Source organism: Limulus polyphemus, unplaced genomic scaffold (assembly GCF_000517525.1).
Source record: "Limulus polyphemus unplaced genomic scaffold, Limulus_polyphemus-2.1.2 Scaffold797, whole genome shotgun sequence".
Taxonomy (NCBI): domain Eukaryota; kingdom Metazoa; phylum Arthropoda; class Merostomata; order Xiphosura; family Limulidae; genus Limulus; species Limulus polyphemus.
In genome coordinates, this window is record NW_013666407.1 from 223,143 (window position 1) to 229,810 (window position 6,668).

Consider the following 6,668-nt stretch of genomic DNA (forward strand, 5'->3'; position numbering starts at 1 on the left):
CGAACAATACTAAGGAGGGGCAGTGTTGCGTCAGAGAGGTCACGTGACTAGTATCACGCCACCCCTTTCTAGAAATATCCTGTTCCTAGCATTTATTAGATTGGGGTAGTCTGGTATATATAGGATGGTCATAATGTAACGGGATAGTGTGTGTAGGTAATGAGTAATTGAACTGCAGTCAGAGAGTGTGTAATTGAGCACGACCACGTAAGACGTTCTAGCGTTTGTTATAGCGTGACTGTTGAAATTAAGTGTGTCGGTAAAGCTGTATTCGGAAAGAATAAACCAGTTTTATTTAAGAAAGGACTTGTGTCACTAAAGTTTCGTCGGAACGAATTTACGGAAAATTAAGTAACGACTGGAGGCGTAACAATATGTATAATGACACTAGGGCGTATCTGAAAGTCTGTGTGTGACCGAAATAACTCCAAGAGCAAAGAACCTAGAAACCTGAAATTTTGCACACATACTAAGTGGACCCTGAGGGTGTGCACCTTGGTATTATTACTTATCTTATCGCACCCCCCCCCCAGTGGCACAGCGGTATGTCTGTGGACTTACATCGCTAGAATACGGGGTTCTATACCCGTGATGGGCAGAGCACAGATAACCCATTGTGTAGCTTTGTGCTTAATTACAAAGAAACAAAGAAAAACTTATCTTACCCAAGTGCATGAGCACAAGCGCGTGCCCATCCTTTTAATGAGACAAATAAGCGAAACACCACATAATAAAGAAGTGGTTCCTTAAATTACAAATTATAGATATAAATCACAGACAGAAAGACATGCAATGCGTGCGTGCGTTCATGCACATCTCTTTTAATGAGGTAATCTAGCGAAAAACCACATAGAAAAGAAGTGTTTCCTTAGATAACAGCTTTTAATATATATATAAAAGCCAGTGCATTTGGTAACAATGCGTTCCAACAATGTCTTTTTTATCATGTTGCTTAGCAATAAAAGTATAACCTAATATTGTTGTTAAGAGGCTATGTGCTTAAAATATAAAATGAAATGTCTAAACAAGAAAATTGAAAAAAAATTATTTGTTATTTTCTAATTTAGAGGCACCGTTAGTTTGCTTTTCATTATTTACTTTTGTTATTTAATTTTAAAATCGGAGGACAAGTCAGAAGGAAGGTTACCTTTATAAACAGGCCACATCCCGTAAAGAAACAACAAAGGCATATTGGTTATACTTTTATGCTAAAATGGGTTCAGAATACATACACTGACATAGTCATCTAGAATAAATCAACCTAATAACCCGAGTGAAGCTGGGTACTTTCGCTAGTTTAAAATAAAGTTGATGAGTTCAAGAAATGAGATGAATGATTTGGCAAAAACTATAGGTGCTTTGATTGAAACTATAGTTCGCAGGTAATAAGATAATGAGTTTTGATAAGCCATACTCTAAACTACATTGACATATCAAGATGCTTTGCCAAATAAGTCATAATTAAACTTGATCGAAACAAAATATATAAAAGGAACGGTAGAGCGTATAACTCGACAAGACTTTTAAGGCTACATAATTCGCTAAATAAAGTCAAACTACAACAAATTTCAGTATGAATATACAGTATTTGAAAACAAAATGTTCAGCATTTCTTTATGCTTCAATACAGTAAGGATTCACCATTTGAAAGGGACACTTCCAAAGGCATTTTTCTTGACAAAAAGTAAACCCTAGTTGTGGTTAAGTATTATAGAACATTACTAGGGCATCTGTCTGAGAAGAGGTTATGATAATAGAATAGTCGGTTTTAGAAAAGTAACTTACTATTAAAAAGATAATTCACCACAGCAGCATTACCGAAAGCAGTAGGATTCTTTGACAACTACAAAGGTTTGAACATGATATTTACTTTATGGAAACAATTAAACTACCTTTATTGAAATTTCATTCAAATTGGTAAGATTTTGTTCAAGGTTAACAATACAGTAAGATGAAGTAAATTTCATCGTATTAGACGCACTGTGTACATGCATTAAATAATAGCTTCATTGATTAGACTACTCACAAAAATATTTCGATCAAACCTAACAAAACACGATACAGCATAGCTTTGCTGGAGGATTTATCAATTAATGAATAATATACGGTTGAATTTTTGTCCTACTTTTGTGTAAATAAAAACTTAAAAACTTATTCTTTTAGAATTTACACTTTTGCTTTACAAAAATATCCTCTTGCGGGAATGATTAAGCAACTGAACATTCCATGTTAAATAGTTTCATGATTGCAATAGCCATTTTGAAGTCTTTTGGAGAAAAGGTAACATAAAACATTCATTTATTACAACGATTTCACGGTAATTAGGATGTGATTCCACAATATTCATGGCCCAGACGTATTTTACGATAAGTTAACTTGCATTACAAATATTAGTTTTGAATAAGGGGGGCAAATTCTCTTTGGTATAAACGTTGATATTTTCAACTGAGGTAAGATTCTGCAGTTTACTCTGAACGAGAAACGTTTTCCCCCCCTTATAACTCAAGAATTGCGCTATTTCGAGCAAACACTAAAACACAACATAATGATTTGCCATTAAGTAAATGATTCTTATTTGTAACTAATACTGAAGAAATACCTCAAGGTTGATCACGAAGAAACCTTTTTACCTACACAACACTTGGTTTTTTTTTCTTCTAGAAACAAACAGTAGAGGAAACGTAAAACGTACGCAAAATATACTTCTTTGTATGCTGTTAAATATGCTTAAAATATTTTGCCTCTAGTGAAATGAATTACTTGTTGTTTTCCCAAGAGAAATTCCACAGAAATGTGTTTTCAATAAACATCGCATCGGTGTGGAAAATTGAATAGAATATTTCTTCTTAACATGTTTAGAAAGTTATTTACGCTTAAGAAAAAATTAAAACGTAACTCATATATATATATATATAATAAATCCATATAAACAGTCTGATGTGTTTCTCTGATATAGATATGTATATATGAAATACGAGAATGGACTCTTCCATAACATTTTATAGGAAATTTAAACTCAATAATGTTCAGAATACTCTAACGCTTGAATGTTCTTATTTGGCCTTAAACGATTTGGAGAACAGTCTGATGTGTTTCTCTATTAAATTTTTAATATAGAAATGTATATATGAGAATGGACTCTTCGATAACATTTTATAGGAAATTTAAACCTAATAATGTTCAGAATACTCTAACGCTTGAATGTTCTTATTTGGCCTTAAACGATTTGGAGAATCGACGCTGCATTAGAAAAATATACAGAAACGCGGATTTCTGAGAAGAACGGCCATCAGGCTGTCTACATTTTGGTAAAATGTTAAGTAACAAAATAATTCATAATTATTGTAATCAGCGGCTCAAAGCCTCTTGCAGCTGCTGAACTGAGCTACTGTTTACATAATTATAACACCCGCATAATGTATAGGAACGATTTCTCGCTTCTCCTTCGCTTTTGCCTCATTAGAATTACACAGCCTATACTATTCCGTATTTGAATACACTTCTATTTATATATATATATTACTCGTATTTATTCATCATTATTTTAAGTACTTCGTATATTTCCTACATTAAGAGAATAGAGCAACATAATATTTCACAATATTCTCTTTTACGGCCTTACACTCCAGGTACTTAAATATGAAATCTAATGTTCAGCCTTGAAAACTTATACTTCCTTACTACAGTCAAGGAAGCAAAAAAAGTATTTCATCATGCGAACTTTCACTATATTACCGTTACATCAATACTTCGGTCTCGTTTAAACATTCTTAAACTATATATAAATGTATAAATCAACTTCCTATTTCTTGGGTTCTAGTTTCTAAAAATTAATAGAAGAATGTAGCAATACTTTTCAGTTAGTTAAACATTCACTTCCTGCTATTAAATCAAATAAAGTAATATGCTATTTCTCCATTCAGTTAGTAGATAAAATCAAAGAGAAAAATTTGCTATTTTCTAACTGCACCTTTTGTTCGTTCTCTTAAAGTAGAATAAAACAAAAAGAGTAACTTGTTATTTTTTAAATTCATATTTCTCTTCCTTAAAGTAGAATAAAACAACTAATTACAACCATTTCTTTCAACTTACAACGCTAGAATCCGGGTTTCGATACCCGTGGTGGGCAGTGCACGGATATCCCATTGTGTAGCTTTGTGCTTAATTACAAACAAACAAATAATTGCTAAAAGTAAAACAGAACGAAGATAGCAGTCTACTTTTCATAAATCTTTCTTTCAGTTCCTTTAAGTTAAATCATACGAAATAAAAACCTGATGTTCCATATGTTTAAGTTTCACTTCCTTAAAATCAATCGAATAAAGCAACGTGGTATTTTTGAGGTTCAACATTCGTTTTTTTTTTAAACTAAACTCAAAGGAATATTAGAAGATGCTCTTTAGTTGTTCTTTTATTTGTATTTATTGTTTCAGCGCAACTTTCAAATAAATAAAGTATTCGACAATTTCTTCATTCCACCGTTATTTTTCCAAAATATAATCGAATAAGGAGACCAACTTTCTGTCAGTCTAATTTCCTTGAAGTAAAAGTTTTTTATTTTACAGTCTAGCTTTACTCTTCATTAAAGTCTAAAAAAGATACTAATCTGATATTTACCATTGTACCCTTCATCCATATAGGGTGGAATCAAACGAAAGTCTGTCTAAATCGTTACTTTCTTTAAGTTGAGTAAAAAAAAACATCTGTGTATGGCGTCATTTCCCTAAAGTTGAATCAAACGAATATCTGTCCAAATCGTCACTTCCTTAAAGTTAATCAAAAGAATATCTGTGTAAATGGTCACATTCTTAAAGTTGAGTCAAATGAAGAGAGAAAAAACCAGCTATTTAAAAAAATTTGCTTGTTTGTGCATATGTGCAAAGCTACACAATGGGCTATCCACGTTGTGCCCACTGCAGATATTCAAGCCCGTTTATTAGCTGTTATAAGCCTACAAGCTCATCTTTTTTTCACTTTCTCAAAGTAGAATGGAACGAAGAGGGCTTCATATATTACGCTTTCATTTCGTTAAAGTAGATTCAATAGAAGAAGCAGCTTCACATTTCAGATATGGATCTTCCACGTTCTTAAGATATAATCAAACGAGCTTATCTACTTGCTTTTTTATCATTCACGTTTAACTTTCTTAAGTGTAGAATCAAACGAAGAAATCAACGTGCTACATAGTCAATCCAGCTTTATTTGTTTATAATAGAATTGAACGATCTAACCAGTCTATTATTTCATCAAGCAAACGATCCATTCTTTAAAGTAGAATCAAACAAAAGAAATAAAGGATCAAACATTTAACTAACATATCTGTCACTAGTATAATCAAGGAAAAAAAATGTACCCGCTATTTCGTTAGTTTAAGTTCGCATCCTTAAAGTAGTATCATTTGAAAAAAAACTGCTAGTTCTTTAATCAACTTTCAAATTTTTAACATTGAATCAGAAGAAAAATTAACCTTTTATTTTCAGTTCAATTTTTATTTCCTTAAAGTAGAATCACACAAGAAAGCAACTTAATCTTATATCTGGTAAATTTTCATTTCCTTAAGTGACAGATAAACAAGGAAGACAACTTGTTATATTTTTAGTTAACTTTTCTTCCTATTTTTGAATTAAATGAAGAAAGCAAACTGTGCAATTATCAGTTTCTTTAAGCAGAATCTAATTTAGGAATCAATAACCTTATATTTCATTAATCTAACTTTAATTTCCTTAAAGTAGAACAAACGAATAAAACCACTTGGCATTTTATCAATTTAACTAGTTTTAATTGAAATAAAACAAAGTGAACCTGCTTTTAACACTAGTATGAGATTCGCTAGCTTAGAATAGTGTCAAATAAAGAAAGTAATTTGTTCTTTCTTCTGTTCAACTTTCACAGTTTAAAATACAATAAAACAAAGATGGCACCCTATTCTTTCAGAAGCCTATAATATATAGTTACAAATAGTTATAGCATATACAATAACAAAGTTTTATCAAAATGACTTGCAATAACCAAATTAACTGCAACAAATATTTGATTATTGAAAGGACAATAGTAAATGAAGTTGAATTCGAGTAATTAACTGCTTAACTGGATATATTAATTAAGAAATAATGTTTAATATAATGATAATTTATCTCGATTTATCATATTTTTTTAATCGATTATATAGGGATGAATTAAGAGTAATGTCTGATAAAATAATACTTTATCCTGATTATAATATAGTTTTGCCGGATAAATTATAAATTAATACCTGATAAGATAGTATTAGGTCGTCAAGAAATTAATGTCGCTTTTTTAGATGAAAAAAAACCCGAACAACTTATATATAAAAAAATATATATTAAATGAAATAGTCTCTATTCTTATCGATGATGCTTTTCCATCTTACAATCAGGTTGTTAATGTCTTGATTAAAGAAATCGCTTGGATTTGAAGCAAAAAACATGTCGATGTTTTATTTAACATGTTTCATGTTTGCATACGTTTTCTCCATTAAGGCGGTGTTGCAGTGAACGAAAAAGATGGTAATCTGATGGTGTCATATTTGGAGAATATGGTGGGTGGGGGAGAACTTCCAAACCCAACTCATTAATCTTGTGTTGCGTCAAATGTGGCACATGTGGACGTGCATTGTCGTGGAGAAGAAGAACACCTTCCCGATTGAC

The 6,668-nt window shown here is 31.5% G+C and overlaps 1 protein-coding gene across 1 annotated transcript in view; it reads right to left on the bottom strand.

Annotated features, from left to right (window-relative positions):
• LOC106460571 (zwei Ig domain protein zig-8-like) overlaps positions 1-6,668 on the bottom strand; it is a 147,959-nt gene that overhangs the window by 106,148 nt on the left and 35,143 nt on the right. The window lies entirely within an intron of this gene.